General features: G+C 48.2%; 1 protein-coding gene across 3 annotated transcripts in view; it reads right to left on the reverse strand.

Moving 5' to 3' along the window:
* Positions 1-26,326, reverse strand: part of LOC138288415 (butyrophilin subfamily 2 member A2-like) — a 163,877-nt gene that overhangs the window by 100,442 nt on the left and 37,109 nt on the right. The window lies entirely within an intron of this gene.

Below are 26,326 nucleotides of genomic sequence, written 5' to 3' on the forward strand. Positions count from 1 at the left end.
GAGAGACAGGTACAGAGAGATGGAGAGAGGAGGGAGAGACAGGTACAGAGAGATGGAGGGAGAGGAAAGTACAGAGAGATGGAGGGAGGGAGAGACATGTACAGAGAGAGAGAGGGAGGAGGGAGAGACATGTACAGAGAGATGAAGGGAGGGAGAGACATGTACAGAGAGAGAGAGGTAGGAGGGAGAGACAGGTACAGAGAGACAGAGGGAGAGACAGGTACAGAGAGATGGAGGGAGGAGGGAGAGACAAGTAGAGCGAGAGAGAGATGAGGGAGAGACATGTACAGAGAGAGAGAGGGAGGAGGGAGAGACAGGTACAAAAAGATGGAGGGAGGAGGGAGAGACAGGTACAAAGAGATAGAAGGAGAGACAGGTACAGAGAGATAGAAGGAGGCGGAAGAGACAGGTACAGAGAGATAGAGAGAGGTAGAGACAGGTACAAGGAAATGGAGGGAGGAGGGAGAGACAGGTACAGAGAGATAGAGAGGAGATAGACATGTACAGAGAGATGGAGGGAGGAGGGAGAGACAGGTACAGAGAGATAGAGAGAGGTAGAGACAGGTACAGAGAGATGGCGGGAGGAGGGAGAGACAGGTACAGAGAGATGGAGGGAGGAGGAAGAGGGAGGTACAGAGATGGAGGGAGGAGGGAGAGACGGGTACAGAGAGATGGAGGGAGGAGGGAGAGACGGGTACAGAGAGATAGAGGAAGGGAAGAGAGAGAGACGGGTACAGAGAGATGGAGGGAGGAGGGGAGAGACGGGTACAGAGAGATGGAGGGAGGAGGGAGAGACGGGTACAGAGAGATAGAGGAAGGGAAGAGAGAGAGATGGGTACAGAGAGATGGAGGGAGGAGGGGAGAGACAGGTACAGAGAGATGGAGGGAGGGAGAGACAGGTACAGAGAGATAGAGAGAGGAGGGAGAGACAGGTAGAGAGAGAGAGAGGGAGAGACAGTTACAGAGAGATGGAGGGAGGAGGGAGAGACAGGAACAGAGAGATAGAGAGGGGAGGGAGAGACAGGAACAGAGAGATAGAGGGAGGAGAGAGAGACGGGTACAGAGAGATGGAGGGAGGAGAGAGAGACGGGTACAGAGAGATGGAGGGAGGAGGGAGAGACAGGTACAGAGAGATAGAGGTAGAGACAGGTACAGAGAGATGGAGGGAGGAGGGAGAGACGGGTACAGAGAGTTAGAGGAAAGGAGGAAGAGGAAGCGGAAGACAAAGAGGGAGAGAAACAGTTACAGGAAAAGAGAGAGGAGAAAAAGAGGAGTTCAGATCAATCTGATATATTGTCTGAGAAAAATATTGGCCAAATTTAAGAAGGGCCTAGTGCCACCTAGGGGCACATTAGCGCCATTTTTTTCCACTAATGTGGCGTTAGGTTGGCAAAAACACAGCGCCAAATTTACAGTGGTGCAATGCACTCATTGTGCCACTTTGTAAACCTTTGCGTCACAGCATTTTTAACGGCTGCTCAGTGCAGGCGTTAAAGTGAGGCGCACCTTTGTTTATAATGGGCCTCTGTGTACTTTACAGGATTAGCACCAACATTTTTGGTGTTAGTCCTGCAAAGTATCAAAACAGCGTCAGAAATTGTGACACTATTGATCCTAACGTGAGCCATAGGGCGCTGAATCATTGACACGGAGCACACATGGTGGTGTTAGGGGGGGCGCAATGGGGTGCAAGAAAAGAGGCGCTTCATGTAATGAAGAAATCATGTAATGAATGAATGATGTAATAACGAATCATGTAATGAATGAATCATTTAATGAAAAAATAACGTAATGAGTAAATCATATAATGAATGAATCATGTAATGAATCATGTAATGAAGCGGCACTTTTCTTAAATCTGGGCCATTGTGTCATAAATGTCCATCATCGTCCCTTTGGAGTTTATAGAAAATCAACCACCAAAGAGAGAGCTGTTTTGTAAATGACATTTAAGTCACAATATTAGAGTCAGACATTCATTTTGTTGATGATTCTCTGACACTCAACCCTCTTTGTGTTTGTGTTTCTTTTCACAGCTGTAGACAGAAGTGCTGTGCACAGTAACACAAGAGCATCGGCAGTGTGGAGGTATCACAGACCAGGTCACGGAGGACTGTGAGGGGTGTGAGCTCAAACAGCCTAGTACAATACAACATGACATGTTAGGAACATACTTACATGTGAGAGTGGGAGGGGTGGGAGGCAGGGGCGTACCCACCAAGCGTGCAGCAGGTGTAGTGGCACTGGGGTACAGGGCTGTGAGGGGTGTGAGCTGAAACAGCCTAGTACAATATAACGTGACATGTTAGGAACATACTTACATGTGAGAGTGGGAGGTGGGAGGGGTGTGAGGCAGGGGCGTACCCACCAAGCGTGCAGCAAGTGTAGTGGCACTGGGGCCCACAGGACTGTGAGGGGTGTGAGCTCAGACAGCCTAGTACAATACAACATGACGTGTTAGGAACATACTTACATGTGAGAGTGGGAGGGGTGGGAGGCAGGGGCGTACCCACCAAGCGTGCAGCAGGTGTAGTGGCACTGGGGCCCACAGGACTGTGAGGGGTGTGAGCTCAGACAGCCTAGTACAATACAACATGACGTGTTAGGAACATACTTACATGTGAGAGTGGGAGGGGTGTGAGGCAGGGGCATACCCACCAAGCATGCAGCAGGTGTAGTGGCACTGGGGTACAGGGCTGTGAGGGGTGTGAGCTGAAACAGCCTAGTACAATATAACGTGACATGTTAGGAACATACTTACATGTGAGAGTGGGAGGTGGGAGGGGTGTGAGGCAGGGGCGTACCCACCAAGCGTGCAGCAAGTGTAGTGGCACTGGGGTACAGGGCTGTGAGGGGTGTGAGCTGAAACAGCCTAGTACAATATAACGTGACATGTTAGGAACATACTTACATGTGAGACTGTGAGGTGGAAGGGGAGTCAGGCCAGGGCGTACCTACTAAGCGTGCAGCAGGTGTAGTGGCACTGGGGCCCAGGGCTGTAAGGGGTGTGAGCTCAAACAGCCTAGTACAATATAACATGACATGTTAGGAACATACTTACATGTGAGAGTGGGAGGTGGGAGGGGTGGGAGGCAGGGGCGTACCCACCAAGCGTGCAGCAGTTGTAGTGGCACTGGGGTACAGGGCTGTGAGGGGTGTGAGCTGAAACAGCCTAGTACAATATAACGTGACATGTTAGGAACATACTTACATGTGAGACTGTGAGGTGGAAGGGGAGTCAGGCCGGGGCGTACCTACCAAGAGTGCAGCAGGTGTAGTGGCACTGGGGCCTGGGCTGTGAAGGCCCCAGGGCTGTGAGGGGCCCACTGCACTCCAGTTGTATCTGGTTTAGAGCTCTTGGCATCCCTGCTGCACCACTGGTACAAGACAGATATGTTGAACGAGCTGCACACGGTAAAAGTAAGAAGGGTACATTTACCAACACTACCCACGTCTACCTCACCCCTGTGTCTACAACCACCGCCCTCACTTTCAGCATCTACTCTCCCACAGTGATGCTCACTAACATGGCTGAACCCAAACCTACATGAAGGCCAGGCCGTGCCATAGAGGCACTGGGCACATCTGACATGATGTCATGCACCACAACATGTTGGAACAGAGCAGAAAACAATCTTTACCTGGAGAGAGACACAGAGACATAGCATGTTGACTCAAAGTAAGAGAAGCTTTTTACCTGGCCAGTGACAGAGACATAACATGTCGACTCAAAGTAAGAGAAGCTTTTTTCCTGGCCAGAGACACAGAGACATAACATGTCCACTCAAAGTAAGAGAAGCTTTTTACCTGGCCAGAGACACAGAGACATAACATGTTGACCCAAAGTAAGGGTGTAGGAGGCTGGCCCTCTATGTAGTGTGCAAAGCTAGGCACACTGTCCAGGGGGTCCGGCAACCACATGCTGGTTTACAAATGTAAAAACTAGATCACCTGATGCTCTAATTTTTATGGTAGCTTGGTCGAGCAGTTAGGCTAATCTTGGAGAACTGCAAAGCATTTTTTCACAGTATCAATCATGCAACTCAAGCATTCAAAGGAATAACTCGAGACCAATTTATAAAAATACTTCAGAGTTTTATATAATTTTTAAGACCAAGATTTTCAAAATTGGTTAAGTACTTTTTGATATATGGATTTTTGAAGATTAAAAAAAAATAGTAGTTTAGTGCGTAATTACGCACCATGGGAATCAATGGAAAGTCACCTTTAAGAAATACATATAAAATCACAGTTGCTTTACCAAGTTCTTCTTTTGCAGGTTGGTCGAGGTTGTTGGTGGGCACACTGTGCCAGCTGGAGAAGTTCAGACGGCTCCTGGTTTTGCCAGGAGCAGCGGTTAAAAGTATCTGGAGCTGATGCAGGACCACTGCGAGCCACTGCACGTGGAAAAGGTCTGTGCAGGTAAGTTTATGTGGGGTAACCTTGGAATCCAAGATGGCAAAATCCAGGGACACTCTAGGGTGGTGATGGACAGGGGAGTGGTCACTCTCCTTTCCTTTGCCCAGTTTCGCGCCAGAGCAGGGACTGGGGGTCCCTGAACTGGTGTAGACTGGATTATGCAAGAAGGGCACCATCAGTGCCCTTCAAAGCATTTCCAGAGGCTCTGGGAGGATACTCCTCCTATGCCTGTAACACCTATTTCCAAAGGGAGAGGGTGTAACACCCGGCTCCTAAAGGGAACGCATTGTTCTGCCTTCCTGGGATTGAGCTGCTCAGGCCCCAGGAGGGCAGAAGCCTGTCTGTGAGGTGGCAGCAGCTGGGGCAACCACAGGAGGCTGGTATGGCAGTACTGTGGAGCACCCTGAGCGCATGGAATTGTGCAACCAATACTGCAATCAGTATTGGGGTACAATTCCCAGTTGGTAAACACCTTACTTGGCCATATTCTGAGTTACCACTGTGAAGCTGTACATAGGTATTGACCTATGTCCAGTGCACACTTAAAATGACGTCCCCGACCTCACAAAGTCTGGGAAAATGAGCATGGACGACGTGGTGGCACCTCTGCTAGTGCAGGGGTGACCTCACGCACAGGTACTTTGCACCCAGCCTTCAGCGTCTGAAGGCCTGACATATATGTGACTTATGTGACTTATAAGTGACCTGGTGCATTGAAAATGGCTGTGAAATAGTGCATGCACTATTTCACACAGGCTGCAATGGCAGTCCTGTAGGAGCCTTTGCATGGGCTCCCTATGGGTGGCAAAAGTAATGCTGCAGCCCATAGGGATCCCCTGGAACCCCAATGTCCGGGGTACCTGAGTACCACGTACTAGGGACATATAAGAGGGTCTAGCAGGATCCCAGTGACACAGTCAAGACACACTGTCAAACAGACCAAAAATGGGGGTAACCATGCTGAGGCTACTTTCCCATATTCTGGTTCTTGCAACATCTTTTATCACGTGTTCTTGTGTGTTCTAGGAAACTTTCTGTGATTTACTCCTGCTTTCATGGGCTCTGGGGTAGGTTATATTACTTACCTTTGGTGTTTTCTTACACTCCCAGCAGCGCTCCTCTACACACTACACTTGCCTGGGTGGGAAAACGACTTTCGCATTCTACTATTTTAGTATATGGTTTGCGTTCCGCCTAGGCCCATTTCTAACTCTTGTGTTTTTCACTATGTGTACTGTTTTCTAACAGTTTTTACAGCTAATTCTGCATTCTAGTGTATATAATTTGTGTACATTCCTTACCTCCTAAGGGAGTATAGCCTCTAGGGTATTTTTGGCATTTGTTTCACCAAAATAAAGTACCTTTATTTTTGTAACACTGAGGCCCATATTTATACTTTTTTAGGGCTGCATTTTTGCTGCTTTTTTTACTCAAAAATGGTGTAAACTTACAAATTACAATTGTATAGTACTTTTGCGTCAAAATGCGGCGCAAATGCGGCGCTAAAAAAGTATAAATATGGGCCTGAGTATTTTCTTTCATGTGTGTAAATACGGTGTGTCTACAGTGGTATTGCATGAGCTTACATGACTCCTAGTTAGGCCTTGGATGCTCGCCTATACTACCCCTAGAGAGCCTGGCTTCTAGAAACTGACTACATTTCACTAACAAGGGATAACTGGACCTGGTATAAGGAGTAAGTACCTTTGGTACCCACTACGAACCAGGCCAGCTCCTACACTTACCCATAGTAAATGCAGTTGATGGAGGACAGGGCACACAGGCAGTGTGCTATGTCGAGTTTGTGTTTTAGGTTTGCACCAGGACTTTCAGCCTTTGATGGCAGTGCTGGGTACATCTGGATGCATGGCCCTAGAGGGTGGCACAATCGGTGCTGCTGCCCTCAGGGGCCTACCCATAGTACCTCATTGTAGGAGGCTGGACTGGCTTGTAGTGAGTACCAAGGGGTACTTGCACCTTGCACCAGGCCCAGTTATCCCTTATTAGTGTATAGGGTGTCTAGCAGCATAGGCTGATAGATAATGGTAGCTTAGCAGAGCAGCTTAGGCTGAACTAGGAGACGAGTGAAGCTCCTACAGTGCCACTTAGTGTCATATGCACAATATCATAAGAAAACACAATACACAGTTATACTAAAAATAAAGGTACTTTATTTTTATGACAATATGCCAAAGTATCTCAGAGTGTACCCTCAGTGAGAGGATAGGAAATATACACAAGATATATATACACAATACCAAAAATATGCAGTATAGTCTTAGAAAACAGTGCAAACAATGTATAGTTACAATAGGATGCAATGGGGACACATAGGGATAGGGGCAACACAAACCATATACTCCAAAAGTGGAATGCGAACCACGAATGGACCCCAAACCTATGTGACCTTGTAGAGGGTCGCTGGGACTATTAGAAAATAGTGAGGGTTAGAAAAATAGCCCAACCCAAGACCCTGAAAAGTGAGTGCAAAGTGCACTACAGTTCCCCAAAGGACATAGAAGTCGTGATAGGGGAATTCTGCAGGAACGACACAAACCAGCAATGCAACAACGATGTATTTCCAGTCGAGGGTACCTGTGGATAAGGGGACCAAGTCCAAAAGTCACAAGCAAGTCGGCGATGGGCAGATGCCCAGGAAATGCCAGCTGTGGGTGCAAAGAAGCTGCTACTGGACAGTAGAAGCTTAGGTTTCTGCAGGAACGACAAGGGCTAGAGACTTTCCCTTTGGAGAACGGATCCCTCACGCCGTGGAGAGTCGTGCAGAAGTGTTTTCTCGCTGAAAGACCGCCAACAAGCCTTGCTAGCTGCAAATCGTGCGGTTAGTCTTTTTGGACGCTGCTGTGGCCCAAGAGGGACCAGGATGTCGCAAATTACGACAGGAGACAGAGGGGACGTCGAGCAAGACAAGGAGCCCTCTCAGCAGCAGGTAGCACCCGGAGAAGTGCCATAAACAGGCACTACAAGGATGCGTGAAACGGTGCTCACCAGAAGTTGCACAAAGGAGTCCCACGTCGCCGGAAACCAACTTAGAAAGTCGTGCAATGCAGGTTAGAGTGCCGTGGACCCAGGCTTGGCTGTGCACAAAGGATTTCCGCCGGAAGTGCATGTAGGAAAGTACCATCTTGCCTGGCATGTTACCCCCATTTTTCACTGTATATATGTTGTTTTAGTTGTATGTGTCACTGGGACCCTGGTAACCCAGGGCCCCAGTGCTCATAAGTGTGCCTGAATGTGTTACCTGTGTAGTGACTAACTGTCTCACTGAGGCTCTGCTAATCAGAACCTCAGTGGTTATGCTCTCTCATTTCTTTCCAAATTGTCACTAACAGGCTAGTGACCATTTTTACCAATTTACATTGGCTTACTGGAACACCCTTATAATTCCCTAGTATATGGTACTGAGGTACCCAGGGTATTGGGGTTCCAGGAGATCCCTATGGGCTGCAGCATTTCTTTTGCCACCCATAGGGAGCTCTGACAATTCTTACACAGGCCTGCCACTGCAGCCTGAGTGAAATAACGTCCACGTTATTTCACAGCAATTTTACACTGCACTTAAGTAACTTATAAGTCACCTATATGTCTAACCTTTACCTGGTAAAGGTTAGGTGCAAAGTTACTTAGTGTAAGGGCACCCTGGCACTAGCCAAGGTGCCCCCACATTGTTCAGAGCCAATTCCCTGAACTTTGTGAGTGCGGGGACACCATTACACGCGTGCACTACATATAGGTCACTACCTATATGTAGCTTCACAATGGTAACTCCGAATATGGCCATGTAACATGTCTATGATCATGGAATTGCCCCCTCTATGCCATCCTGGCATAGTTGGCACAATCCCATGGTCCCAGTGGTCTGTAGCACAGACCCTGGTACTGCCAAACTGCCCTTCCTGGGGTTTCACTGCAGCTGCTGCTGCTGCCAACCCCTCAGACAGGCATCTGCCCTCCTGGGGTCCAGCCAGGCCTGGCCCAGGATGGCAGAACAAAGAACTTCCTCTGAGAGAGGGTGTGACACCCTCTCCCTTTGGAAAATGTTGTGAAGGCAGGGGAGGAGTAGCCTCCCCCAGCCTCTGGAAATGCTTTCTTGGGCACAGATGTGCCCAATTCTGCATAAGCCAGTCTACACCGGTTCAGGGACCCCTTAGCCCCTGCTCTGGCGCGAAACTGGACAAAGGAAAGGGGAGTGACCACTCCCCTGACCTGCACCTCCCCTGGGAGGTGTCCAGAGCTCCTCCAGTGTGCTCCAGACCTCTGCCATCTTGGAAACAGAGGTGCTGCTGGCACACTGGACTGCTCTGAGTGGCCAGTGCCACCAGGTGACGTCAGAGACTCCTGCTGATAGGCTCCTTCAGGTGTTAGTAGCCTATCCTCTCTCCTAGGTAGCCAAACCCTCTTTTCTGGCTATTTAGGGTCTCTGTCTCTGGGGAAACTTTAGATAACGAATGCAAGAGCTCATCCGAGTTCCTCTGCATCTCCATCTTCACCTTCTGATAAGGAATCGACTGCTGACCGCGCTGGAAGCCTGCAAACCTGCAACATAGTAGCAAAGATGACTACTGCAACTCTGTAACGCTGATCCTGCCGCCTTCTCGAGTGTTTTCCTGCTTGTGCATGCTGTGGGGGTAGCCTGCCTCCTCTCTGCACCAGAAGCTCCGAAGAAATCTCCCGTGGGTCGACGGAATCTTCCCCCTGCAACCGCAGGCACCAAAAAGCTGCATTACCGGTCCCTTGGGTCTCCTCTCAGCACGACGAGCGAGGTCCCTCGAATCCAGAGACTCTGTCCAAGTGACCCCCACAGTCCTGGGACTCTTCAGCCCAAGTTTGGTGGAGGTAAGTCCTTGCCTCACCTCGCTGGGCTGCATTGCTGGGAACCGCGACTTTGCAGCTACTCCGGCCCCTGTGCACTTCCGGCGGAAATCCTTTGTGCACAGCCAAGCCTGGGTCCACGGCACTCTAACCTGCATTGCACGACTTTCTAAGTTGGTCTCCGGCGACTCCTTTGTGCAACTTCGGCGAGCACTGTTTCACGCATCCTCATAGTGCCTGTTTTTGGCACTTCTCTGGGTGCTACCTGCTTCAGTGAGGGCTCTTTGTCTTGCTCGACATCCCCTCTCTCTTCAGGTCAAATTTGCGACCTCCTGGTCCCTCCTGGGCCCCAGCAGCGTCCAAAAACGCTAACCGCACGATTTGCAGCTAGCAAGGCTTGTTAGCGTCCTTTCGGCGGGAAAACACTTCTGCACGACTCTCCACGGCGAGAGGGATCCGTCCACCAAAGGGGAAGTCTCTAGCCCTTTTCGTTCCTGCAGAAACCTCAGCTTCTTCTGTCCAGTCGAAGCTTCTTTGCACCCGCAGCTGGCATTTCCTGGGCATCTGCCCATCTCCGACTTGCTTGTGACTTTTGGACTTGGTCCCCTTGTTCCACAGGTACCCTAGATTGGAAATCCACAGTTGTTGCATTGCTGGTTTGTGTCTTTCCTGCATTATTCCTCTAACACGACTTCTTTGTCCTTAGGGGAACTTTAGTGCACTTTGCACTCACTTTTCAGGGTCTTGGGGAGGGTTATTTTTCTAACTCTCACTATTTTCTAATAGTCCCAGCGACCCTCTACAAGGTCACATAGGTTTGGGGTCCATTCGTGGTTCGCATTCCACTTTTGGAGTATATGGTTTGTGTTGCCCCTATCCCTATGTTTCCCCATTGCATCCTATTGTAACCATACATTGTTTGCACTGTTTTCTAAGACTATACTGCATATTTTTGCTATTGTGTATATATATCTTGTGTATATTTCCCATCCTCTCACTGAGGGTACACTCTAAGATACTTTGGCATATTGTCATAACAATAAAGTACCTTTATTTTTAGTGTAGGAGGCTGGGCTGGCTTGTAGTTAGTACCAAGGGGTACTTGCACCTTGCACCAGGCCCAGTTATCCCTTATTAGTGTATAGGGTGTCTAGCAGCTTAGGCTGATAGATAATGGTAGCTTAGCAGAGCAGCTTAGGCTGAACTAGGAGACGTGTGAAGCTACTACAGTACCACTTAGTGTCATATGCACAATATCATAAGAAAACACAATACACAGTTATACTAAAAATAAAGGTACTTTATTTTTATGACAATATGCCAAAGTATCTTAGAGTGTACCCTCAGTGAGAGGATAGGAAATATACACAAGATATATATACACAATAGCAAAAATATGCAGTATAGTCTTAGAAAACAGTGCAAACAATGTATAGTTACAATAGGATGCAATGGGGAAACATAGGGATAGGGGCAACACAAACCATATACTCCAAAAGTGGAATGCGAACCACGAATGGACCCCAAACCTATGTGACCTTGTAGAGGGTCGCTGGGACTATTAGAAAATAGTGAGAGTTAGAAAAATAACCCTCCCCAAGACCCTGAAAAGTGAGTGCAAAGTGCACTAAAGTTCCCCTAAGGACAAAGTAGTCGTGTTAGAGGAATAATGCAGGAAAGACACAAACCAGCAATGCAACAACTGTGGATTTCCAATCTAGGGTACCTGTGGAACAAGGGGACCAAGTCCAAAAGTCACAAGCAAGTCGGAGATGGGCAGATGCCCAGGAAATGCCAGCTGCGGGTGCAAAGAAGCTTCGACTGGACAGAAGAAGCTGAGGTTTCTGCAAGAACGAAAAGGGCTAGAGACTTCCCCTTTGGTGGACGGATCCCTCTCGCTTTGGAGAGTCGTGCAGAAGTGTTTTTCCGCCGAAAAGACGCCAACAAGCCTTGCTAGGCGCAAATCGTGCGTTTGGCGTTTTTGGACGCTGCTGGGGCCCAGGAGGGACCAGGAGGTCGCAAATTGGACCTGTAGAGAGAGGGGACATCGAGCAAGACAAAGAGCCCTCACTGAAGCAGGTAGCACCCGGAGAAGTGCCAGAAACAGGCACTACGAGGATGCGTGAAACGGTGCTCGCCGAAGTTGCACAAAGGAGTCCCACGTCGCCGGAGACCAACTTAGAAAGTCGTGCAATGCAGGTTAGAGTGCCATGGACCCAGGCTTGGCTGTGCACAAAGGATTTCCGCCGGAAGTGCACAGGGGCCGGAGTAGCTGCGAAGTCGCGGTTCCCAGCAATGCAGCCCAGCGAGGTGAGGCAAGGACTTACCTCCACCAAACTTGGGCTGAAGAGTCACTGGACTGTGGGGGTCACTTGGACAGAGTCGCTGGATTCGAGGGACCTCGCTCGTCGTGCTGAGAGGAGACCCAAGGGACCGGTAATGCAGCTTTTTGGTGCCTGCGGTTGCAGGGGGAAGATTCCGTCGACCCACTGGAGATTTCTTCAGAGCTTCTGGTGCAGAGAGGAGGCAGACTACCCCCACAGCATGCACAAGCAGGAAAACAGTCGAGAAGGCGGCAGGATCAGCGTTACAGAGTTGCAGTAGTCGTCTTTGCTACTATGTTGCAGGTTTGCAGGCTTCCAGCGCGGTCAGCAGTCGTTTCCTTATCAGAAGGTGAAGAGAGAGATGCAGAGGAACTCGGATGAGCTCTTGCATTCGTTATCTGAAGTTTCCCCAGAGACAGAGACCCTAAATAGCCAGAAAAGAGGGTTTGGCTACCTAGGAGAGAGGATAGGCTAGCAACACCTGAAGGAGCCTATCACAAGGAGTCTCTGACGTCACCTGGTGGCACTGGCCACTCAGAGCAGTCCAGTGTGCCAGCAGCACCTCTGTTTCCAAGATGGCAGAGGTCTGGAGCACACTGGAGGAGCTCTGGACATCTCCCAGGGGAGGTGCAGGTCAGGGGAGTGGTCACTCCCCTTTCCTTTGTCCAGTTTTGCGCCAGAGCAGGGGCTAAGGGGTCCCTGAACCGGTGTAGACTGGCTTATGCAGAATTGGGCACATCTGTGCCCAACAAAGCATTTCCAGAGGCTGGGGGAGGCTACTCCTCCCCTGCCTTCACACCATTTTCCAAAGGGAGAGGGTGTCACACCCTCTCTCAGAGGAAGTTCTTTGTTCTGCCATCCTGGGCCAGGCCTGGCTGGACCCCAGGAGGGCAGCTGCCTGTCTGAGGGGTTGGCAGCAGCAGCAGCTGCAGTGAAACCCCAGGAAGGGCAGTTTGGCAGTACCAGGGTCTGTGCTACAGACCACTGGGATCATGGGATTGTGCCAACTATGCCAGGATGGCATAGAGGGGGCAATTCCATGATCATAGACATGTTACATGGCCATATTCGGAGTTACCATTGTGAAGCTACATATAGGTAGTGACCTATATGTGGTGCACGCGTGTAATGGTGTCCCCGCACTCACAAAGTTCAGGGAATTGGCTCTGAACAATGTGGGGGCACCTTGGCTAGTGACAGGGTGCCCTTACACTAAGTAACTTTGCACCTAACCTTTACCAGGTAAAGGTTAGACATATAGGTGACTTATAAGTTACTTAAGTGCAGTGTAAAATGGCTGTGAAATAACGTGGACGTTATTTCACTCAGGCTGCAGTGGCAGGCCTGTGTAAGAATTGTCAGAGCTCCCTATGGGTGGCAAAAGAAATGCTGCAGCCCATAGGGATCTCCTGGAACCCCAATACCCTGGGTACCTCAGTACCATATACTAGGGAATTATAAGGGTGTTCCAGTAAGCCAATGTAAATTGGTAAAAATGGTCACTAGCCTGTTAGTGACAATTTGGAAAGAAATGAGAGAGCATAACCACTGAGGTTCTGGTTAGCAGAGCCTCAGTGAGACAGTTAGGCACCACACAGGGAACACATACATGCACACCTATGAGCACTGGGGCCCTGTGTGACAGGGTCCCAGTGACACATACATATAGGCCACAACCTTATGAGCACTGGGGTCCTGACTAGCAGGGTCCCAGTGACACATAACAAACATACTGAAAACATAGGCCCGTATTTATACTCCGTTTGCGCCGAATTAGCGTCGTTTTTTTCGACGCAAATTCGGCGCAAAACGAACGCCATATTTATACTTTGGCGTTAGACGCGTCTAGCGCCAAAGTATGGGCAAATAGCGTCATTTTTTTGCGTGAACGCCTTCCTTGCGTTAATGAGATGCAAGGAAGGCGTTCCCGTCTAAAAAAATGACGGCGACGCAAATGCGTCGTATTTATACTCCCGGGCAAAAATCACGCCCGGGAGGTGGCGGGTCAAAAAACCCCGCATTTGCGCCACTATTTAATGCCTGGGTCAGGGTAGGCGTTAAGGGGCCTGTGGGCTCACAATGAGCCCACAGGTGCCCTCCCCTGCCCCCAGGGACCCCCCCTGCCACCCCTGCCCACCCCAGGAGGACCCCCAAGGATGGAGGGACCCACCCCAGGGACATTCAGGTAAGTTCAGGTAAGTATAATTTTTTATTTTTTTAAAATAAAATTGGGTGGCATAGGGGGGCCTAATTTGGGCCCCCCTACATGCCACTATGCCCAATGACCATGCCCAGGGGACATAAGTCCCCTGGGCATGGCCATTGGGCAAGGGGGCATGACTCCTGTCTTTACTAAGACAGGAGTCATTTAAATGGCTTCTGGGCGTCGAAAATAATGGCGCAAATCGGGTTGAGGCGCTTTTTTTGCCTCAACCTGACTTGCCCCATTTTAAGACACCCTAACGCCATTTTCCCCCTACGCCGGCGCTGCCTGGTCTATGTGGTTTTTTTCCACGCACACCAGGCAGCGCCGGTCTGCTAGCGCCGGCTAACGCCATTCCATAAATACGGCGCCCGCATGGCGCTTCAGAATGGCGTTAGACGGCGCAAAATTTTTTGACGCTAAACTGCGTTAGCGCAGTTTAGCGTCAAAAAGTATAAATATGGGCCATAGTGTTTTCACTATGAGCACTGGGGCCTAGCCATCAGGATCCCAGTGAGACAGTGAAAACAGTGACAAACATCCTGACATACACTCACAAACAGGCCAAAAGTGGGGGTAACAAGGCTAGAAAGAGGCTACCTTCTCACATTTAGTATAACTGTGTATTGTGTTTTCTTATGATATTGTGCATATGACACTAAGTGGTACTGTAGTAGCTTCACACGTCTCCTAGTTCAGCCTAAGCTGCTCTGCTAAGCTACCATTATCTATCAGCCTAAGCTGCTAGACACCCTATACACTAATAAGGGATAATTGGGCCTGGTGCAAGGTGCAAGTACCCCTTGGTACTCACTACAAGCCAGTCCAGCCTCCTACATTGGTTGTGCAGTGGTGGGATAAGTGCTTGAGACTACTTACCACTCTTGTCATTGTACTTTTCATAAGAGAAAAATATACAAAACAAGGTCAGTGTATATACACATAGCCAAAAAGTTTTGCATTTCCTCTTTTCACTCTTTTCTAAGTGCTGAAAAGTACTTCTAAACTTTCAAAAAGTTCTTAAAAGTTTAAAAAGTTTTTTTCTGTCTTTCCAAAAAGTTCTGAAAACTTTTTTTTCTTTTTCTATCACTTTAACTCTCTCTAAAAAAATGTCTGGCACAGGCCAAAGTGTTGATCTGTCCAAACTTGCATATGACAACCTTAGCTGGAAAAGAGCAAGGAGTCTCTGTATAGAGAGAGGTTTGAGTGTAGGGAAGAATCCTTCCTTGGAACTGTTACTTAACATGCTTAGAGAACAGGATAAGGCCATAGGTGCCCCATCTGTTGAAAAAGTACCTAATAGTTCCCAATCTGATTCAGGGACTCCCCCAGGAAAAGATTCAGGAAAGAAACTTCCTAGCCTGCCCATTACTAGACAATCTAGCATAGATGGTAATGATGATGAGCCACACCAAATAAATAGTGTTGTCTCACATCATAGCAAAAGCATTTATTCTCACCATACTGGTAGTAATGTTTCTGTAAACCAAGCTGTTAGGGTGGCTTCTGTAAGGGACAGGTCTCCTTCTGTTCATTCCCATCATAGCTCTGTTTCTAGAAATGTCCCTCCCACCAACCCTGATGACAGAATGTTAGAGAGGGAACTCAATAAGTTGAGGGTGGAACAAACCAGACTGAAGCTTAAAAAGCAACAGCTGGATTTGGATAGACAGTCTTTTGAATTAGAGAAGGAAAGACAGAAGTTGGGTTTAGATACCCATGGTGGCAGCAGCAGTATTCCCCATAGTCATCCTGCAAAAGAGCATGATTCCAGGAATCTGCACAAGATAGTTCCCCCTTATAAGGAGGGGGGTGACATTAACAAGTGGTTTGCTGCACTTGAGAGGGCCTGTGTTGTACAGGATGTCCCTCAAAGGCAGTGGGCTGCTATCCTATGGCTATCATTTAGTGGAAAAGGTAGGGATAGGCTCCTTACTGTGAAAGAAAATGATGCTAATAATTTCCAAGTTCTTAAGAATGCACTCCTGGATGGTTATGGCTTAACCACTGAACAGTACAGGATAAAGTTCAGAGAGACCAAAAAGGAGTCTTCACAAGACTGGGTTGATTTCATTGACCATTCAGTGAAGGCCTTGGAGGGGTGGTTACATGGCAGTAAAGTTACTGATTATGACAGCCTGTATAACTTAATCCTGAGAGAGCATATTCTTAATAATTGTGTGTCTGATTTGTTGCACCAGTACTTGGTGGACTCTGATCTGACCTCTCCCCAAGAATTGGGAAAGAAGGCAGACAAATGGGTCAGAACAAGAGTGAACAGAAAAGTTCATACAGGGGGTGACAAAGATGGCAACCAAAAGAAGGATGGTAAGTCTTCAGACAAGGGTGGGGACAAATCTAAAAATGAGTCTTCATCAGGCCCACAAAAACACTCTGGTGGGGGTGGTGGGTCCAAATCCTCCTTTAATCAGAACAAGGAAAAGAAACCATGGTGCTATTTATGTAAAATAAAAGGTCATTGGACAACAGATCCCAGTTGTCCAAAGAAAGGCACCACAGCTCCTACCACTACAACCCCTACTGCTACACCTAGTGTCCCTACTAATAGCAGTGGTGGTGGGAGCAAACCTACTAATAGCCAATCCAAGGGAGTAGCTGGGCTCACTATTGGTAACTTAGTTGGGGTTGGTCTTGTTAGGGAGACCACAGAGGCTGTGTTAGTCTCTGAGGGGGCTATTGATTTAGCCACCTTAGTTGCTTGTCCCCTTAATATGGATAAGTACAAGCAGCTACCCCTAATAAATGGTGTTGAGGTTCAGGCCTACAGGGACACTGGTGCCAGTGTGACTATGGTCATAGAGAAACTGGTCCACCCTGAACAACACCTACTTGGTCACCAGTACCAAGTAACCGATGCTCACAACAACACACTTAGCCACCCCATGGCTGTTGTAAATCTCAACTGGGGGGGGGGTTACTGGTCCAAAGAAAGTTGTGGTAGCCACAGATTTACCTGTAGACTGTCTACTAGGAAATGATTTGGAGAAATCAGCTTGGTCAGATGTGGAGTTGGAGGCCCATGCAGCAATGCTAGGCATCCCAGGGCATATTTTTGCTTTAACCAGGGCTCAGGCCAAAAAGCAAAAAGGACAGGGAAGCTTGGATCCTGGAACAATGGACCAAGTGCTCCCTAAAGCTAGGGCTAGTAGAAGCAAACCACTTCCTACTATCCCTCCCTCTACAGTGGATTCAACTTCTGAGGAAGAAGAATTCCCTCCCTGTGCAGAACCTACACCAGAGGAGCTTGAAGCAAACACTGCTTAGCTTTTGGGTGAAGGGGGGCCTGCCAGGAAGGAGCTGAGTGTGGCACAGCAAACCTGTCCCACATTAGAGGGTCCGAGACAGCAAGCTGTCAAACAGGCTAATGGGGATGTCAGTGACTCTCACAGAGTTTACTGGGAGGACAACCTCTTGTACACTGAGCATAGGGATCCTAAACCTGGAGCTGCCAGGAGATTAGTGATTCCTCAGGAGTACAGAAAGTTCCTCCGGCACACGACATTCCCCTAGCTGGGCACCTGGGACAAATGAAAACTTGGGACAGGCTTGTTCCCTTGTTTCATTGGCCTAGGATGTCTGAGGACACAAAAGAATTTTGTAAGTCCTGTGAAACCTGTCAAGCCAGTGGCAAGACAGGTGGCACTCCAAAGGCACCCCTTATTCCACTGCCTGTGGTTGGGGTTCCCTTTGAAAGGGTAGGGGTTGACATAGTTGGCCCCCTTGACCCTCCTACTGCTTCAGGCAACAGATTTATCTTGGTGGTAGTGGACCATGCCACAAGATATCCTGAAGCTATTCCTTTAAGGACCACTACAGCTCCTGCAGTGGCAAAGGCCCTCCTGGGAATATTTTCCAGGGTGGGCTTCCCAAAGGAAGTAGTATCAGACAGGGGAAGCAATTTCATGTCTGCATACTTAAAGGCCATGTGGAAGGAGTGTGGTGTGACTTATAAGTTCACTACACCCTATCATCCACAAACTAATGGACTGGTGGAGAGATTTAACAAAACTCTCAAAGGCATGATTATGGGTCTCCCTGAAAAACTCCGCAGGAGATGGGTCATCCTTCTACCATGCCTCCTTTTTGCCTACAGGGAGGTACCCCAGAAAGGAGTGCGCTTCAACCCCTTTGAACTTCTTTTTGGACACCCTGTTAGGGGTCCACTCACACTTGTTAAGGAGGGTTGGGAACAACCTTTAAAAGCTCCAAAACAAGATATTGTGGACTATGTACTTGGCCTCAGATCAAGGATGGCTGAGTATATGAAAAAGGCCAGTAAAAGCCTTCAGGCCAGCCAAGAGCTCCAGAAGCAATGGCATGATCAGAAGGCTGTTTTGGTTCAGTACCAACCAGGGCAGAAAGTGTGGGTCTTGGAGCCTGTGGCCCCAAGAGCACTCCAAGATAAATGGAGTGGACCCCACACAATTGTTGAGAAAAAGGGTGAAGTCACCTATTTAGTTGACTTAGGCACTGCAAGGAGTCCCCTTAGGGTACTCCATGTAAACCGCCTGAAACCCTACTATGACAGGGCTATTCTCACCCTGCTCATGGCAACTGATGAGGGACAGGAAGAAGACAGTGATCCTCTACCTGATCTCTTCTCTTCCACAGAACAAGATGCTCTTGTGGAAGGTGTAGTTTTGGCTGATTGTCTTACTGCTGAGCAGAAAGACCATTGCATAAATCTCCTGAGTCAGTTTTCTGAGCTCTTCTCTACTGTGCCAGGTACCACTTCTTGGTGTGAGCACACTATAGATACTGGAGACAGCTTGCCTGTCAAAAGTACGATCTATAGGCAGCCTGACCATGTCAGGGACTGCATAAAGCAAGAGGTCCAGAAAATGTTAGAACTAGGAGTGGTTGAGCACTCTGAAAGTCCATGGGCTTCTCCTGTGGTACTTGTACCAAAACCCCATTCCAAAGATGGAAAGAAGGAAATGCGGTTTTGTGTAGACTACAGAGGTCTCAACTTGGTAACCAAAACTGATGCTCACCCTATACCCAGGGTAGATGAGCTCATAGATACACTGGCATCTGCCAAGTATCTAAGCACTTTTGACTTGACTGCAGGGTATTGGCAGATCAAATTGTCAGAAGATGCTAAACCTAAAACTGCATTTTCAACCATTGGAGGACATTACCAGTTCACTGTAATGCCTTTTGGATTGAAAAATGCACCTGCCACTTTTCAGAGTTTGGTGAACACAGTCCTGCAAGGGCTGGAAGCTTTCAGTGCAGCATATTTGGACGATATAGCTGTCTTTAGCTCCAGCTGGGATGATCACCTGGTCCACCTATGGAAAGTTTTGGAGGCCCTGCAAAAGGCAGGCCTCACTATCAAGGCTTCAAAGTGCCAGATAGGGCAGGGTAAGGTGGTTTATCTGGGACACCTTGTTGGTGGGGAACAGATTGCACCACTTCAGGGGAAAATCCAAACAATTATTGATTGGGTTCCCCCTACTACACAGACTCAAGTGAGAGCCTTCCTAGGCCTCACTGGGTATTACAGGAGGTTCATTAAGAACTATGGCTCCATTGCAGCCCCTCTTAATGACCTCACATCCAAGAAAATGCCTAAAAAGGTATTATGGACAGCAAACTGTCAGAAAGCTTTTGAGGAGCTGAAGCAGGCCATGTGCTCTGCACCTGTCCTGAAAAGCCCTTGTTACTCAAAACAATTCTATGTCCAAACTGATGCATCTGAATTAGGAGTAGGGGCAGTCCTATCACAACTTAATTCTGAGGGCCAGGATCAACCTGTTGCTTTTATTAGTAGGAGTTTGACCCCTAGAGAAAAGCGTTGGTCTGCCATAGAGAGGGAGGCCTTTGCTGTGGTCTGGGCTCTGAAGAAGTTGAGGCCATACCTGTTTGGCACTCACTTCATTGTTCAGACAGACCACAAACCTCTACTTTGGCTAAAACAAATGAAAGGTGAAAATCCTAAATTGTTAAGGTGGTCCATATCCCTACAGGGAATGGACTATACAGTGGAACATAGACCTGGGAGTACCCACTCCAATGCAGATGGACTCTCCAGAAATTTCCACTTAGACAATGAAGACTCATCAGGTCATGGCTAGTCTTATTGTCCTTCATTTGGGGGGGGGGGGGTGGGTTGTGTAGGAAAGTACCATCTTGCCTGGCATGTTACCCCCATTTTTCACTGTATATATGTTGTTTTAGTTGTATGTGTCACTGGGACCCTGTTCTCCAGGGCCCCAGTGCTCATAAGTGTGCCTGAATGTGTTACCTGTGTAGTGACTAACTGTCTCACTGAGGCTCTGCTAATCAGAACCTCAGTGGTTATGCTCTCTCATTTGTTTCCAAATTGTCACTAACAGGCTAGTGACCAATTACCAATTTACATTGCCTTACTGGAACACCCTTATAATTCCCTAGTATATGGTACTGAGGTACCCAGGGTATTGGGGTTCCAGGAGATCCCTATGGGCTGCAGCATTTCTTTTGCCACCCATAGGGAGCTTTGACAATTCTTACACAGGCCTGCCACTGCAGCCTGAGTGAAATAACCTCCACGTTATTTCACAGCCATTTTACACTGCACTTAAGTAACTTATTAGTCACCTATATGTCTAACCTTTACCTGGTAGAGGTTAGGTGCAAAGTTACTTAGTGTGAGGGCACCCTGGCACTAGCCAAGGTGCCCCCACATTGTTCAGGGCCAATTCCCTGAACTTTGTGAGTGCGGGGACACCATTACACGCGTGCACTACATATAGGTCACTACCTATATGTAGCTTCACAATGGTAACTCCGAATATGGCCATGTAACATGTCTAAGATCATGGAATTGCCCCCTCTATGCCATCCTGGCATTGTTGGCACAATTCCATGATCCCAGTGGTCTGTAGCACAGACCCTGGTACTGCCAAACTGCCTTTCCTGGGGTTTCACTGCAGCTGCTGCTGCTGCCAACCCCTCAGACAGGTTTCTGCCCCCCTGGGGTCAAGCCAGGCTTGTCCCAGGATGGCAGAACAAAGGACTTCCTCTGAGAGAGGGTGTTACACCCTCTCCCTTTGGAAAATGGTGTGAAGGCAGGGGAGGAGTAGCCTCCCCCAGCCTCTGGAAATGCTTTCTTGGGCACAGATGTGCCCAATTCTGCATAAGCCAGTCTACACCGGTTCAGGGGACCCCTTAGCCCTGCTCTGGCGCGAAACTGGACAAAGGAAAGGGGAGTGACCACTCCCCTGACCTGCACCTCCCCTGGGAGGTGTCCAGAGCTCCTCCAGTGTGCTCCAGACCTCTGCCATCTTGGAAACAGAGGTGCTGCCAGCACACTGGACTGCTCTGAGTGGCCAGTGCCACCAGGTGACGTCAGAGACTCCTTCTGATAGGCTCCTTCAGGTGTTAGTAGCCTATCCTCTCTCCTAGGTAGCCAAACCCTCTTTTCTGGCTATTTAGGGTCTCTGTCTCTGGGGAAACTTTAGATAACGAATGCAAGAGCTCATCAGAGTTCCTCTGCATCTCTCTCTTCACCTTCTGCCAAGGAATCGACTGCTGACTGCGCTGGAAGCCTGCAAAACTGCAACATAGTAGCTAAGACGACTACTGCAACTCTGTAACGCTGATCCTGCCGCCTTCTCGACTGTTTTCCTGCTTGTGCATGTTGTGGGGGTAGTCTGCCTCCTCTCTGCACCAGAAGCTCCGAAGAAATCTCCCGTGGGTCGACGGAATCTTCCCCCTGCAACCGCAGGCACCAAAAAGCTGCATTACCGGTCCCTTGGGTCTCCTCTCAGCACAACGAGCGAGGTCCCTCGAATCCAGCAACTCTGTCCAAGTGACCCCCACAGTCCAGTGACTCTTCAGTCCAAGTTTGGTGGAGGTAAGTCCTTGCCTCACCTCGCTGGGCTGCATTGCTGGGAACCGCAACTTTTGCAGCTACTCCGGCCCCTGTGCACTTCCGGCAGAAATCCTTTGTGCACAGCCAAGCCTGGTTCCACAGCACTCTAACCTGCATTGCACGACTTTCTAAGTTGGTCTCCGGCGACGTGGGACTCCTTTGAGCAACTTTGGCGAGCACCATTTCATGCATCCTCGTAGTGCCTGTTTCTGGCACTTTTCTGGGTGCTACCTGCTGCTGAGAGGGCTCCTTGTCTTGCTCGACGTCCCTTCTCTCTTCTGTTCCAATTTGCGACCTCCTGGTCCCTCCTGGGCTGCAGCAGCGTCCAAAAACTGTAACCGCATTATTTGCAACTAGCAAGGCTTGTTGGCGTTCTTTTGGCGGGAAAACACTTCTGCACGACTCTCCATGGCGAGAGGAATTTGTCCACTAAAGGAGAAGTCTCTAGCCCTTTTCGTTCCTGCAGAAACCGCAGCTTCTTCTGTCCAGTAGAAGCTTCTTTGCACCCACAGCTGGCATTTCCTGGGCATTTGCCCATCTCCGACTTGCTTGTGACTTTTGGACTTGGTCCCCTTGTTCCACAGGTACCCTAGATTGGAAATCCACAGTTGTTGCATTGTTGGTTTGTGTCTTTCCTGCATTATTCCTCTACCACGACTTCTTTGTCTTTTGGGGAACTTCAGTGCACTTTGCACTCACTTTTCAGGGTCTTGGGGAGGGCTAATTTTCTAACTCTCACTATTTTCTAATAGTCCCAGCGACCCTCTACAAGGTCACATAGGTTTGGGGTCCATTCGTGGTTCACATTCCACTTTTGGAGTATATGGTTTGTGTTGCCCCTATCCCTATGTGTCCCCATTGCATCCTATTGTAACTATACATTGTTTGCACTGTTTTCTAAGACTATACTGCATATTTTTGGTATTGTGTACATATAACTTGTGTATATTTGCTATCCTCATACTGAGGGTACACTCTAAGATACTTTGGCATATTGTCATAAAAATAAAGTACCTTTATTTTTAGTATAACTGTGTATTGTGTTTTCTTATGATATTGTGCAAGTGACACTTGTGGTACTGTAGTAGCTTCACACGTCTCCTAGTTCAGCCTAAGCTGCTCTGCTAAGCTACCATTATCTATCAGCCTATGCTGCTAGACACCCTATACACTAATAAGGGATAACTGGGCCTGGTGCAAGGTGCAAGTACCCCTTGGTACTCACTACAAGCCAGTCCAGCCTCCTACATTGGTTGTGCAGCGGTGGGATAAGTGCTTTGAGACTACTTACCACTCTTGTCATTGTACTTTTCATAAGAGAAAAATATACAAAACAAGTTCAATGTATATACACATAACCAAAAAGTTTTGCATTTCCTCTTTTCACTCTTTTCTAAGTGCTGAAAAGTACTTCTAAACTTTCTAAAAAGTTCTAAAAAGTTTTAAAAGTTTTTTTTTTCTGTCTTTCTAAAAGTTCTGAAAACTTTTTTCTCTTTTTCTATCACTTTAACTCTCTCTAAAAAAATGTCTGGCACAGGCCAAAATGTTGATCTGTCCAAACTTGCATATGATCACCTTAGCTGGAAAGGAGCAAGGAGTCTCTGCATAGAGAGAGGTTTGAGTGTAGGGGAGAATCCTTCCTTGGAATTGTTACTTAACATGCTTAGAGAACAAGATAAGGCTAAAAGTGCCCCATCTGTTGAAAAAGTAGCTAATGGTTCCCAATCTGATCCAGGGACTCCCCCAGGAAAAGATTCAGGAAAGAAACTTCTTAGCCTGCCCATTACTAGACAGTCTAGCATAGTTGGTACTGAGGTGGAGTCACATCATACAGATGATGTGCTCTCACATTACACTGTCAGCCAAGCTGTTAGGGTGCCCTCTGTAAGGGACAGGTCTCCTTCTGTTTATTCTCATCATACTTCTGTGTCTAGGAATGTCCCTCCCACCAACCCTGATGACAGATTGTTAGAAAGGGAACTCAATAAGTTGAGAGTGGAACAAACCAGACTGAAGCTTAAAAAGCAACAGCTGGATTTGGATAGACAGTCTTTAGAACTAGAGAAGGAAAGACAGAAGTTGGGTTTTGAAACCCATGGTGGCAGCAGCAGTATTCCCCATAGTCATCCTGCAAAAGAGCATGATTCCAGGAATCTGCATAAGATAGTTCCCCCTTATAAGGAGGGGGATGACATTAACAAGTGGTTTGCTGCACTTGAGAGGGCCTGTGTTGTACAGGATGTCCCTCAAAGGCAGTGGGCTGCTATCCTATGGCTATCATTTAGTGGAAAAGGTAGGGATAGGCTCCTTACTGTGAAAGAAAGTGATGCCAATAATTTTACAGTTCTTAAGAATGCACTCCTGGATGGTTATGGCTTAACCACTGAACAATACAGGATAAAGTTCAGAGAGACCAAAAAGGAGTCTTCACAAGACTGGGTTGATTTCATTGACCATTCAGTGAAGGCCTTGGAGGGGTGGTTACATGGCAGTAAAGTTACTGATTATGACAGCCTGTATAACTTGATCCTGAGAGAGCATATTCTTAATAATTGTGTGTCTGATTTGTTGCACCAGTACTTGGTGAACTCTGATCTGACCTCTCCCCAAGAATTGGGAAAGAAGGCAGACAAATGGGTCAGAACAAGGGTGAACAGAAAAGTTCATACAGGGGGTGACAAAGATGGCAACAGGAAGAAGGATGGTAAGTCTTCTGACAAGGGTGGGGACAAATCTAAAAATGAGTCTTCATCAGGCCCACAAAAACACTCTGGTGGGGGTGGTGGGCCCAAATCCACTTCCAATCAAAACAAAGAAAAGAAACCATGGTGCTATTTATGTAAAATAAAAGGCCATTGGACAACAGATCCCAGTTGTCCAAAGAAAAGCACCAAGCCTCCTACCACTACAACCCCTACTGCTACACCTAGTGTCCCTACTAATAGCAGTGGTGGTGGGAGCAAACCTACTAATAGCCAATCTAAGGGAGTAGCTGGGCTCACTTTTGGTAACTTAGTTGGGGTTGGTCTTGTTAGGGAGACCACAGAGGCTGTGTTAGTCTCTGAGGGCGCTATTGATTTAGCCACCTTAGTTGCTTGTCCCCTTAATATGGATAAGTACAAGCAGCTACCCCTAATAAATGGTGTTGAGGTTCAGGCCTACAGGGACACTGGTGCCAGTGTGACAATGGTCATAGAGAAACTGGTCCACCCTGAACAACACCTACTTGGTCACCAGTACCAAGTAACCGATGCTCACAACAACACACTTAGCCACCCCATGGCTGTTGTAAATCTCAACAGGGGGGGGTTACTGGTTCAAAGAAAGTTGTGGTAGCCTCAGATTTACCTGTAGACTGTCTACTAGGAAATGATTTGGAGACATCAGCTTGGTCAGATGTGGAGTTGGAGGCCCATGCAGCAATGCTGGGCATCCCAGGGCATATTTTTGCTTTAACCAGGGCTCAGGCCAAAAAGCAAAAAGGACAGGGAAGCTTGGATCCTGGAACAATGGACCAAGTGCTCCCTAAAGCTAGGGCTAATAGAAGCAAACCACTTCCTACTATCCCTCCCTCTACAGTGGATTCTACTTCTGAGGAAGAAGAATTTCCACCCTGTGCAGAACCTACACCAGAGGAGCTGGAAGCAGACACTGCTGAGATTTTGGGTGAAGGGGGGCCTGCCAGGGAGGAGCTGAGTGTGGCACAGCAAACCTGTCCCACACTAGAGGGTCTAAGACAGCAAGCTGTCAAACAGGCTAATGGGGATGTCAGTGACTCTCGCAGAGTTTACTGGGAGGACAACCTCTTGTACACTGAAGCAAGGGATCCTAAACCTGGAACTGCCAGGAGGTTAGTGATTCCTCAGGAGTATAGAAAGTTCCTCCTAACTCTAGCCCACGACATTCCCCTAGCTGGACATCTGGGACAAATGAAAACTTGGGACAGACTTGTTCCCTTGTTTCATTGGCCTAGGATGTCTGAGGACACAAAGGAATTTTGTAAGTCCTGTGAAACCTGTCAAGCCAGTGGCAAGACAGGTGGCACCCCAAAGGCACCCCTTATTCCACTGCCTGTGGTTGGGGTTCCCTTTGAAAGGGTAGGGGTTGACATAGTTGGCCCCCTTGACCCTCCTACTGCTTCAGGCAATAGGTTTATCTTGGTGGTAGTGGACCATGCCACAAGATATCCTGAAGCAATTCCTTTAAGGACCACTACAGCACCTGCAGTGGCAAAGGCCCTCCTGGGAATATTTTCTAGGGTGGGCTTCCCAAAGGAAGTAGTATCAGACAGGGGAAGCAATTTCATGTCTGCATACTTAAAGGCCATGTGGAAAGAGTGTGGTGTGACTTACAAGTTCACTACGCCCTATCATCCACAAACAAATGGACTGGTGGAGAGATTTCACAAAACTCTCAAAGGCATGATTATGGGTCTCCCTGAAAAACTCCGCAGGAGATGGGATATCCTGTTACCATGCCTCCTTTTTGCCTACAGGGAGGTACCCCAGAAAGGAGTGGGCTTAAGCCCCTTTGAACTCCTCTTTGGTCACCCTGTCAGGGGTCCACTAACACTTGTCAAGGAGGGTTGGGAACAACCTTTAAAAGCTCCAAAACATGATATTGTGGATTATGTACTTGGCCTCAGATCAAGGATGGCTGAGTATATGA

Source organism: Pleurodeles waltl, chromosome 4_1 (genome assembly GCF_031143425.1).
Source record: "Pleurodeles waltl isolate 20211129_DDA chromosome 4_1, aPleWal1.hap1.20221129, whole genome shotgun sequence".
In the NCBI taxonomy this organism is placed as follows: domain Eukaryota; kingdom Metazoa; phylum Chordata; class Amphibia; order Caudata; family Salamandridae; genus Pleurodeles; species Pleurodeles waltl.